This window comes from Ochotona curzoniae, unplaced genomic scaffold (genome assembly GCF_017591425.1).
Source record: "Ochotona curzoniae isolate NIBS_2020 unplaced genomic scaffold, NIBS_Ocur_1.0 contig_3819, whole genome shotgun sequence".
Classification (NCBI taxonomy): domain Eukaryota; kingdom Metazoa; phylum Chordata; class Mammalia; order Lagomorpha; family Ochotonidae; genus Ochotona; species Ochotona curzoniae.
In genome coordinates this window covers 31,667,077-31,679,955 of record NW_024466004.1, presented here as the reverse complement: position 1 = coordinate 31,679,955, position 12,879 = coordinate 31,667,077, and positions in this window count along the sequence as shown.

The following is a 12,879-nucleotide window of genomic DNA, read 5'->3' as shown; positions in this document are numbered from 1 at the left end:
AGTTCATGGTGCCCTTTGTGCCCTGAGCCACTGAAACGCATATGCATATTTATGGTTTCATTAAGTGAACAGTTTTAACATCTTCTCCAAAAGGTCATAAGAAGGTCAGATGCTCCATCGCCATTCACTTTCTTTTTTCTGCTTACTACTGCATGGAAAGTTTTCTCTCTCCTTTCCAAAATTTTGTACATATCAATGTGTGCCTTTATGTCTGCCACTGTAGCCAACTTAATACTTTTTTGTAAAAACTATATTAAATGCCATGACACTTAATCAAATTACAACTGAACAATTATAATGATATTGCACTTGTCAGTTTTGTTATTGTCCAAGACATCTGTGTTCCCTGGAAGTTGTTAGTAAGCATAAGGAAGATAATAAAATATACCACTAACCTCACTGCTGAATTAAAAATAAAATTTGCTGATTCATGAATACATATAAATTCTGAATCACAGAGTAATTATTCATTGAAAACACGTATTTGTATTTCTCATTTTTATCTCAATCTGAGAAGTTATGATGATTTATCATATTGATTCTGTTCTCAATTATGTCTGTTTACTGACGAGGGAACTGTGGGGATTACCCTTTTTTGATACTGTGTTTTAATTTCTCCACTTTTCATTCTTATTAGAAATTTCCGTGGATACTGACATTACTGTATTTTTTCTCATGTTTTCTACTCTTTCCATTAGAACCCTTTGCATTCTGGTTTGTAGGGAGCAGGTCTGACATGACTATGTCATCTTGGTTAGAGCCACTATTTTAAATTCTAGGTGACCCTGAAGGTCATCCCAAATTCTATAGTTCAAAGTTGTTATGATAATTTTCCATTTAAGAATTAATTCCTGGAATGTTTCCTAATTATAATAAATTATAAAAACTATTAAAAATTATCATAAACATCAATGACTAGTTCCTGAATAAGTTCAGAGACATTCTGGCTAGACAAGGACCACCATCTCAAAAACCACCTCTATCAAACTTGCATAGAAAACTCTCACTTTCTTGCTTTTTAGTATGGGATCACCCATCTTATATCTGCCCTGAATATCTTCCTATTTGTATATCCATGATAAACAAATTACATTGTGTGTAATCTGAGCTTATTTGTCTCTTCTTTACTCTCATGGATCCTGTTACATTTTTACAGCCAGTTTTCTCAAATGCTTTTTTTAAAAACATGGATAATTTCAGTTCTTTGATTATCCCAATATGTGTGTTAACATCAGAGTTTAGTTCATTTTGTTGTGTCTTAAAAGGATTTTTTTTTTTTTTGCATTTGCTATGTCTTTTGACTGTTGTTATTGTTGAAAATTTGACAATTTGGGAGATAATATCAATGGTGTAATGGGAATTTTGTGTGAGATTTTGTACTCAATGGAATAGGAATTGGGCTGTGTTTAATATTCATTATAGCCATAGGTATCATAATTTTCAAGTTCCTCTATTATTGTATTTGTTAAGAAGTATTTTTTATTTCTGTTTGGAAGGTAGTTTCAGAGAGAAGGGGAGACAGAGAAAAAGTGAGAGAGAGGCAGAGAGAGATATTCTATTCACTGTTTCAGTCCCCAAAGTATTATACCAGCAGGAGATGAGCTGATCCCAATTCAGGAGCTTCTTCTAGGTCTTCTATATGGCTGCAGGGGTCCAAATGCCATCTTCTGCTGTCTCCCAAGGCCATAAACAGGGAGCTTGAATGAAATTGGAGCAGTCAGGACTCCAGCTACAACCCATACGGGATGCTGGTACTGCAGACTTACCATATCATAGTACCAGTCCCTACCCTTATATTTCTTAAATCTTCTATTGACTTTGGGCATCCATAGTCACTCCTGGTCAGAAACAATCTATGTCTTGTAACTCTTTAAGATATAACACCTGTTGGTGTGGTAAAGCATGGTAAAAGAATGATGATGAGCATATTTTAATCAATCTTTTAGAGCTGTGATTTTCCACAAGTCTATACAGTTCTTATTCTTCAAGATCGTTCCCCTGCTCCTCTGACAGCACTGTTCTTTATTTACCTCAGGCTCTGCTCCCTGCTGACTATGCTTTTGCTCCTTTTTTAGGTGAAAAAAGAATATTTGAGGAGGATAAATCAAGGAAGCTTCTCTCCTGCTGATAGCACAAAGTTTCAGAATTGCAAGGGAGGTGTGGAGAGAGAGGGTGGCTGAGCAGGATATGCAGCCACCTCCTGATGGAGATACTTGATTTGAGCAGATACTTATGTTCCAAGTTTTCTGTACAAGAGTCAAATAAGCTGAATGAGAGACCATCTTGCCTACTATAACATGATAGAGGAAAAAGCATTGAAGAATGTAGGAAGGAAAACATTCCTTTGTCATCTCTCACCCAAGTCCAAATATAACAACTTGGAGAGAAAATCCTTTCTTTTGGGAGTGGCAAAAAGGTAATTGAGTCCATATTAAATCTTCAAGCCCAATACCTTCCCTTTGATAATGAAATCTGGAATCAGACAAGGCTAAAGGGCACCTGTTACCAGGCCAAGAAACAACTTTCACTATACTTCCTCCAATCTCCAACAGACAGTAGTGCAAGACTTCAACTCTAGTGAAATAGGATGGGAAGGTGATGAGTCAAGCAGCCAAGGACCCTGGTGGGACACTCTTGATTTCTTCTCATATTGCCATCAGCTTTCATGCAGTCCTGGTGTACACCTTCAGACTGGACAGATTCAGTGAATGAAGACTGAGGTACAGTTCAGTTTACTGTCATTCAAACACCCTAGGGGTTATCCCTACCACATCTCATTTAATCTCTGGCAGACAGTAAAGCAACACTGTATTTGCTAAAGCTCAGGTCAAAAAACTGAGCTAAGGACTTGGCTTTGAAGCCCAGAGCTTTGCCTACCAGAGTAAGGCCCAAATACATTTGTCTCCATTCCAGTGCACACAGATACAGCCTTTAGATCTGCCCAACAACAGGAAGAAGCCTGAGAATCGGTGGGAGAAACAAGGGTTCGGTAGGTTTGGTATGGAACCGTCAAACAATTCAAGATCTTGTGGCTCTGAGACTTAGTGTCAGCACAGCCCCATGTCAGTCTGAGCAGCCAAAAGACACCCACTTCCCAACCATAATTACACAGCAAAGGATAAAACTACAACTATGGGAGAGTAGATCACCAAAATGAACATAGGACCATGACTCGGACTTGATGAATCACCACCAGACAGATTTTAGTGGTTTCCCAAGACATTGCCTGAACCTACGTTAAGGGTAAGTGAAGTCTCTTATCTTCAGTTAGTTGGTCATATAATCTGGTCTCTATCTGCAAGCCTACCTCAGCAACAGGCAGCCTTTAACAAAGTGGCCTTGGCTATTTCTTTTGTGGTGATGGTAATAGAGGCTGTGGGAACTGGTTATATGTGGCGTATGTGACCATAGAACTGTTCACTCACATTTCTTCTGCAATACTAGGCCAACACTACGCCGAGAAACAGGAGAGAGTAATTATTTGCTTGGCATAAAGAGATGTTGGTGGATGCTAAGAGCTAGCGTAGTAACCTGGGCAGGCACTGTAGAGACTGTAATGCCCATGCTGAACTTTGAGCAAGGGCTACCGTTTCTTTGTTTTTTTTAAGTGTTTACTTATTTTTATGGAGAAGAAGAGCTATGGAGAGAAAGATTATGTGCCCTGGTTCACTGTGCAAGTGTCTGCAATGGCTGGAGCTGAGCCAATCTGGAGTCAGGAGCCAGGAGCTTTTTCCTGGTCTCCCATGTAGATGCAGGGTCCCAAGGCTTTAGCATTCTCTACTACTTTCCTAGGCCAAGAGTAGGGAGCTGTAAGGGAAGTGGAATAGCCAGGACACAGTCCAGCATCCATATGGCATCCCTGTGTATGTAAGGTGAAGATTTACTCACTAAAACATCCTGCCAGGCTCCTGTCAGGGCTAGCTTGATCCAAACTATACAGGTGTCAGCACATGGAAGAGTGTGACCCCTCCCATATTCTAGACAGGTCCTCTCCTATTGCTAGTAATGATTAATTGAGGGCTGTTGCCCAAAATAATGGACCTCAGGCTACTACCAATACTCAAATACACTATAGGTCTCACGCTCGCCTTGTCGTTGCTATTGGTTGGAGTCAGGGAAGATGCAGAGGCATGAAGTTACAGAAACTAACTAAAATCAACCCAAAATCACTTGCCGAAAGATTCTAACAACACGTTTTCAGGAGAAAGCTTTTGACAACACAAGCTACTTATTAAAAGGAATAGAAATAACTATATGCCAAATTAATGAATGTCAAAAAATGTTAGGCAGTATTATGTCCACAAAGAAACACAGGAATCTATGGTATAAACTTCAAAGAAAAGGAGATGGATATAGCACTGGTAAAGAATATAAAGAATGAAGGTTCATGTCATGCTGCAGGTCACTAAGGCGCCACTTACAGTGCCAGCATTCCATATCTGAGCATTAGTTTGAGCCCTCATGGATTTTGTTCCATCTCCCAGTTAATGTGCCTCTGATTGCAATGGCTGAGCATGGGTGATGGCAATATGGTTTATATTACATCCAGTAATAAAAAGAAAAATTTTATTTAGTTACATTCATCAGATCTGTTATTTGGATATCAGGTCTGTTAGAAAATGAAAAAAATTTAGTGAAATAAATATTCATAAGAGAAGCTTATAAACCTAGGCCTAGGATAGAAGCTCTCATCAGTATAAATGGGATTCTGTGTCATTGGAGCAAGTTGCATGCATTACTGGATGTAATTCTAGACATGAAGTCATCAGGTTTGATCAAAATGCTTAACGACTTATAGGAACTATATTGTAGGAAAGATGGTCGATCTAATATCTTTCACTATACAATTTATTGCTCAGCTAATCGCTATTATCTGAATAGTCAAAAGTTTATTCTGATTAGCATTCCAATGATGCTGAAGTGAATAGTCACAACCTTGAAATGAAAACCGTTTTCACAGATCTGCGATTACTTTTCCACCCCAGATTCCAAAAAACATCTCATCCCTATTTCCTCAGACACGGGCTGATGAACAACCTGATGGTAAAACTGTATTATTCGATTCTCATTGCCTAACATATCTTACAGTTGAAGAAATTGCAAGTCAGGGGCTTAAGTAATTTCTGAGCTAATGTTTGAATGTTTAAATGAATGAATGCATTTATTAATAAAAAAATCTTTGAAAGTCTGAATGCAGAAAAGAGCCATTAAAAACAACTACATAAACAGCCACATACAGTTGCTCATCTTCAGTCTTAACTCTTTTAATAAAAATGTTAGTTAATTATTTTGAATCCTCATAACCTAATTGGAGTTCTGATGAAAAAATTATTGGAATATTGGTAAAATGATTTATAACATGATGCTAAAAGAAGTATGCTCACACACTCATCTTAAAGGGATACCCTTATCCAAATGCCACATTAACATGATACTCAAAGTATTATGCACACACTGTCTTAAAAGCGATTTTCATGAATTCAGCTTTGGATATTTTAAAACCTATTAATCCAGTAGACATTTACTGAAGTTAGTTTATATGTAATGCTTTGCATCGTAACAGTATTTCAGAAAGTTTGAAGAAATGGAATTAAAATATAAACCTAAGTTTATTTTAGGATAAAAACTTTGAAACATAAACTTTTTCCATTTTATGTATTATCCATTAACTCTGAAGAATCCTCAAACATGTTATCAGAATCATAAAATGGGGACTGGGATAATGGCTTATCAAGCTAATCCTCCACCTGTAAACACCAGCACCCCGTATGACTCTGAGTCATGTCCCAGCTGCTCCATTTCTGGTCCAGCTTCCTTCTTACGACCTAGGAAAGCAGCACAGGATGGTCCCTGACACAAGGTAGAGAACTGGAATAAGCGTCTAGCTCCTGACTTCACATTAATTTAACTCCAGCTTCTGTGGCCATTGGGGGAATGAACAAGCAAATGGAAGATCTATTTCTCACTCTCTCACCTCTCTGTAAATCTGCCTTAAAAAAAAAAAAAATAGGGCCCAGCACGATGGCCTAGCAGCTAAAGTCTTTGCCTTGAATGCACCAGGATCCCATATGGGCGCCGCTTCTATTCCCGGCAGCTGCACTTCCCATCCAGCTCCCTGCTTGTAGCCTGAGAAAGCAGTTGAGGATGACCTTGCACCCTCATTGGGCCCTTGTACCCGCGTGAGAAACCCGAAAAAGCTCCTGGCTCCTGGCTTCGGATTGGCTCAGTTGTAGCCGTTGCGCTCACTTGGCGAGTGAACCATCGGATGGAAGATCTTCCTCTCTGTCTTTCCTCCTCTGTGTGTATCTGACTTTCCAGTAAAAATAAATAAATCTTAAAAATAAAATAAAATAAAATAAAAAATAAATAAATCTAAAGTAACATAAAACAATAAGTGACTTATTTTCTGAAGTAATTGATTGTATAATTGGACCAGAATTGCTAAATGCTGGATTGTTGTCACTACTCTGTTAATAGTTAACAACTGTTAATAGTTATTAATAGAAATATTTCTAATTATATTCCATTGTGCCAACCAAATTTTGGCTAGAGCAATGAAGTCAGTCATAAAATATGATAATAATGATTGCACATGTTAACCTGAACTTTGTAGGAAAGGAAAGTTAAAGGTTACCAATGATATAATGAGAAGATATTTTAATTGCACCATTGTTGTGATAAATAGCCAGAAGACTTGAAAGTGAAAGAGTTATGTAATGAAAAGAACGGCTAGACCATTGAAAATGTGAGAAGGGTGTTGGAAGAATGAAAGAGATGAGAATTTAGTAAACAACTACAGTAAAATGAGGTGTAAGCCTTGGATATCCTGCCATCAGCTTAACAAAGGGTACAGGGAGTTCGGATGTTAGCAGCACATATTTTAGCTTATACAAAATGAGATAGAGAAAGAATGAAATGGGAGAAGAAATCAGGCTTATAAAAAGGAGATAGAGAAAGAATGAATGAAAGTAGAAATCACCAAAACATTACTGTTTGTTGGGAAAATGATCAGATAAACCTGTGTGGAGATATTTGAAATGCTGATTCTGGATAAATCAAATTGTGTGTGTGTGTGTGTGGTGTGTGTTTGTGTGTATGTGTATGCAAGTGTGTGTTTGCTTGTGTGTGTGCTTTTGCTTCCTGGAAGAAATGTAAGTAACAGCATCCAACTGATGACTTGTGCACCAAACAATCTGTTAAGCTAAACACTGAACAGCAAGAAACTATTTTCTAGTTTCACTCTAACTTCATATAAGTTTCACATATTTGGTAGCAATTATTCAAATATGTTAAAAACATTTATGAAGCATAAGCTGCAATAGACATAACCATTAGTCATAACTATGCTTGATGAAAAAAAAATAATCATTGATTTACACTAAGGGTGTGTTATTTTTTTCTGTGTATATAAACAGAGTAAATCAGTCCTGAAAATTTTCAGTGTTTTTATAGTCATATGATCTGTGAACAAAAGTGTGAGGAAACACCCTGAAGCTTGTGAGCAAATTTCGAAAATGTAGGCAGCTATGTGGTTGTAGAGGATCATGTTAAGTAAAGCACCTGCATTTCCACAATACTCTCACCAAGTCTGTTGTGGAGTTCTTATGAAAATGTAACGTGCTGAAAATGTTGCAGTTAAATTCAAATATACAAAATGAACAAGTGAATAATTCTATATAGTAAATAAAATGAAACAAAATATTCAAATGCCTCCTTTTTTTTTCCAGTGCCTCCTTTTTTATGTATCACTTAAACATAGTCATCAAGATTTGATACCTGACAGTAATTTACCAAAAAAATAGAATTATTACTTTAAAACATACCATTTATATAATTAAAGAAATAACATTTTAAATATCCAATTTAAGAAAATTACATAATAAAGTTATTTTTAGTGGTTCAATTGAAATGAGAAAATCATTTTGGAGTTCCTGGATTAGTTGTGAGGAAGCACTGGCCTTGGTTACGAAAGCAGTGGACAGAGTAAATTGAGGGGAAGACTGGAGAACACGGGTCAACATCTGGGGAAAGGAACTTTTGTCTGACAGACTGACCTGAACATTTCCATCAGTTTCAACTTCTGCCACAACTAATGAACTCCAGCCTGTCAATATGGTGGCGCCCTCATGGTATCACCTCAGATCAAGGCAACCCTCAATAGACTTGTTCAGATAACTTTCTCACAAGTGATACCCCCCCCCACACACACATAAACTTTAAATCATTAACGCTGACTGTATTGAAGCAAATTAACACTTTCATTTTCTCATAATTTCTAGAATCTCTTTGTTTGACCATTTATGTGTAATATGGGAATTTGTCAAAGCTTACATGAAAAGTGGAACAAGTCTTGAAAACAGGGTAGCTCATGGGGGGAGGGGTGTGGGAGGGGTGGGGGGAATCCCCAGCGCCTATGGAGCTGTACTACATAATACAATGTAAGCAACAATAATAATAAAAAAAAAAAAAGAAAACAGGGTAGCTGACTTTCTCCACAAAATACCACTTGTGGTAAGAATGAAACAAAAATGTACTGATCGTATGAATGCTATATTTGTGACTATTAGGTTAAAGTAGTCAAAGAAAGCAGATGGAAGCTAAACAACGTAATTGAAGCAAGAGTCAATGAAATATATTCTTTTTCATAAGGGAATGAAAACTAATATAAGGTTTTAATGGGAAAGATGAAGACAAGTAGATACCTACTAAGCCATCAAATTGATTGGAAAATTGCAAAAAATAAAAGACTTTTCACTAAAGTTTTAGATAAAAAGTGAATAGAATCAATTCCAGTTGAAAATTCACCTAAAATTTATCTGTTAACTATCCAATAAATATTTGTCACATTTTTTGTGTTGATTTGCAAACATAGATAATACAACACACCCATTCCTAGGGGAGCTCAAGGGATCCTGTACTCTGTACCAGCGTTTGTACTGTAACTGGTTCATGGCACATTTTCTGTATCTTATTGTGTTTAGTAGTGGTGTCAGCATTCCAATCCCAGAGAGTAGTGGTAAAGTAATGTCTATTATGATAAAGGAAAGAAGACAGTGATGTAAATATGCAGAAAATACATATGTTAGATTAAATCTGCTGAGGTGTAAGTCATAGTGTTGCTGGTTGTTAGTTTATATTATTGAGTCAATAATGCAAAATAAAAAAGTCTTCTTGAAAAAGAAAATTATGAAAAATTAGCTGTATTAATTTATTAATTATTGAAGTTGCTGTTATCAAAGGCATTCAGCAACTTAAGTCTATTTTGCTCCCAGGAACAATTGCTCATTTTCACTAATTCAATGTTTACTATGAATTTATACATTGTTTTGGATCATATTTGTGACCATGTTATTGTAGTAATTGATTTCATTTTCTTTCTTATACTGATTTCAAAATTACTAATTGCATAATGAGATTCAAAAAGGATTTTAAAAGGGAACTGAATAGTAATTGTAGATTCAACTTTAGGAAAAAACAACAGAAACAAAATATGAGACATAAAGAACCATTAACAAACATAAACCCATTCTATAAATTACAGCACAGTAAAATTCAATGAAGATTGAGTATTTTACATATAAATAACTACAGATAAAATTAATTGAAGGGGCCAAATGTATTTATATATGTATACATGCATATGTGTATATCTATAAAAGCCCACAAATGTAAATAAAAAGCTAAAACTTAGTAAATAGCAACAATGGTAATTACAGGAAAGTGCATCCAAACAAATGAAAAGTAAAAAGTTTCAAATTAATTTGCAGCCAGAAAATTAAATTTAAAAACTTCATTCATGTGAAAGCTATCAAATAAGCAAAATTGTGTATTTGCTTTTATGTGACATTTATCAGCACTGGCAAGTTAAGACATACTGCAATAAGCACTTTCATCTCTGCTACAAATCACTTTGACATGCAGCCGAAAAGCCAGTATAAGAGTGTATGGCTTTATATAATGTAGCTCAAAGATGTTCATCTAACCAATACTTATAAAAGTTGAAACTTAGGGCCCGGCGCGGTGGCGCAAGTGGTTAAAGGTCCTCGCCTTGCACGCCCGGGATCCCATATGGGCGCCGGTTCTAATCCTGGCAGCCCCGCTTCCCTTCCAGCTCCCTGCCTGTGGCCTGGGAAAGCAGTCGAGGACTGCCCAAAGCTTTGGGACCCTGCACCCGCGTGGGAGACCAGGAAGAGGCTCCTGGCTTCGGATCGGCATGGTATCGGCCCGTTGCGCTCACTTGGGGAGTGAATCATCGGATGGAAGATCTTCCTCTCTGTCTCTCCTCTCTATATATCCGCCTTTCCAATGAAAAAATAATAAAAATAAATCTTTAAAAAAAAAAAAGTTGAAACTTAGCAACAAACTCCATTCTATAAAAGGAGAAATGACTATAAGAATCAAGTTATATGATTTGATGGAAAGGTATACATTCATGAAAATAATGTGTGTGATAGTTTTTGCGAAATGTTAAAATCAGCATATGAATTCCATGGAAGATTAATGCTTTAATGAAGAAATCTGTACAAATACAGAGTCTGGATTAACTGTGCACACACATACACGTATACAAGACATTCTTTTCCTGGATAATTCTTTGTGCTCCCATTTGTGATACACAAGTTTTCTTAACAAATAGCACTGGCATATGGATATATGTATCTATTTTGGAAAGGAATGTGATAACAAAAAAGTGAAGTTTATGTCAAAATAATTACCAACCACAACCTTTTTAAAATCAGTTTATGGAGTACTTTTTAAAAAATTATTTATTTTCTTTTCATGTTATTGTTCTGTAGGCACAGCAGTTCCCACTTCTACCACCCCTACACCATTCCCACCCAATAAATAGCAGAATGTTAGAATTGTGACTGTTGCTGAATAATTAATTTTTTTTGACAGGCTGATTTTACAGAGAAGGGAGAAGGTCTTCCATCCAACCCAAATAGCAGATGTGGCCAGAACTGAGCTGATCCAAAGTTGAGAGCCAGGAATTTTTTCCAGGTCTCCTATGTAAGTGTAGGGGCCCACAGAGTGAGTGGATGGAAAACTTCTCTCTGTCAGCTTCTCCATCTCTAAATATATTTTTCAAATTAGCTAATAATAAAAGTGTTCTTACAATTTACCTGGGCAATTATCTACTATGCACATTTAAATAATTATTCCTTTTTAAATGAACTTTCTCTTTATCTAACTAGAGAACGATATTAGCCATTTAGGTTCTTTTTACTTTTGTTGTTCTTTTTATTGCCTATTAAAAATCTCAGTGAACGTTAACAGTTTTAGTGGAGAATAATTACCTATAAATGTGAGCAATTGTTACTCTATCTCCAGCTACCAATATGGCAGAGAACTGATTACTAATCCAGTTTTAATAATGCCTTAGACACAATCTAAAGAAAAACTAGAATAAAACTGTAGTATAGAGTATACAATGAAAATCTGTGGAACATAACCAGCACCATTTCAAAAGTACAGTTTGTAAAATATTCTCAGGGATTAGAATAGTCAATAGAAATATCCTATAAAATAATCTGAAATATGCATGGAAACTCTATTTGAGAATGTCTAATTTTCCTCTCTAGGGTTATTATTGTCTCAATTTGATTTTGTTACATTTGATTGTATCTATTTCTAATATTTATATTTTTCATGGATAAAATATGTGTAGCAAGAAATTTGGTATCCTAACTGATTTCATATGTCCAGTTCTTTGGTATTAAATGCATTCATAATTGTGTAATTATTACCATCATCCATGTTCAGAACGTTTTGTACCTTGTAACACAGAAATGTTGCACCCATTAAATAATAATTTCACATTGCCCTTGCCTTGTAGGCCCTAACACCAATCAACCTTCTCTCTATGATTTTGACCACTATACCTACCTCATGCAATTGAAACTATACAGTATCTGAGTTTGTGTGACTGGTTTTATGTCATTTGGAATAATGTCATCACTTTTTAAACATGATACAGTACATCACAGAATGTCTTTCCTTTTTAAGAAATAATGTGTTTATTTATTTAAGTCATATTGTACTCTCCAAATGGCTACAATGGCTGGAGCTGAGCCGATCTAAAGCCAGGAGCTTCTTTTAGGTTTTTCATTTGGAAGCAGGGGCCCAAGCTCCCTGGCCGACCTCCGCTGGTTTCTAGGCATAAGCAGAGCATTGGGTCAGCACTGGAGCACCTGATACACTAACTGTATCCCTATGAGACATCACTGCTAGCAGGTGGAGATTAGTCAGAAATACCACTGTGCAGCCCATGTCCTTCCTTTTTGAAGCTGAATTGTATTTTATTGTAGACATGGATATATTTTTTTTGTCTATTCGTATTTCAATTTAGACTATGGTGCTTCCATATATTAACTATTGTGAATAATTCTTCTATGAACATGGATATTTAACTGTCTCACTAACCCCTTGCTTTGTAGTTTTTTTTAGTATAATTACAACCGGAATTATTCAATCATGGGTAAATTTGTTTCTTAATACTGTGATAGATGGTCATAGTGAATTTGGTAGTGGCTGTATCATTTATGTTTCCACCTACAGTGCACAATGATTATAATTTCTCAATACCTTTACCAACACCTATTATTTTCTGTTTATTTTTTCTCTCCTCTTTTTTTTTTAGTAGTAGTAAAAATCGTAGTTAGTGTGAGGTAATAACTCATGGTAGTTTTTATTATCACATGATTTGAAACATCTTTTTATATATTGATAGGCCGTTTGTATGTCTTTTTTTTTTTAAATATCTATTCAAGTCCTATACCCATGCCTTATTTAAGAAATATTCTGAATGAGTGCTTTAAAGTTGTACGTTATATTTTAAGTTAGAATTTTAGGTACTACTTTCATGTGTTTCACCAATTT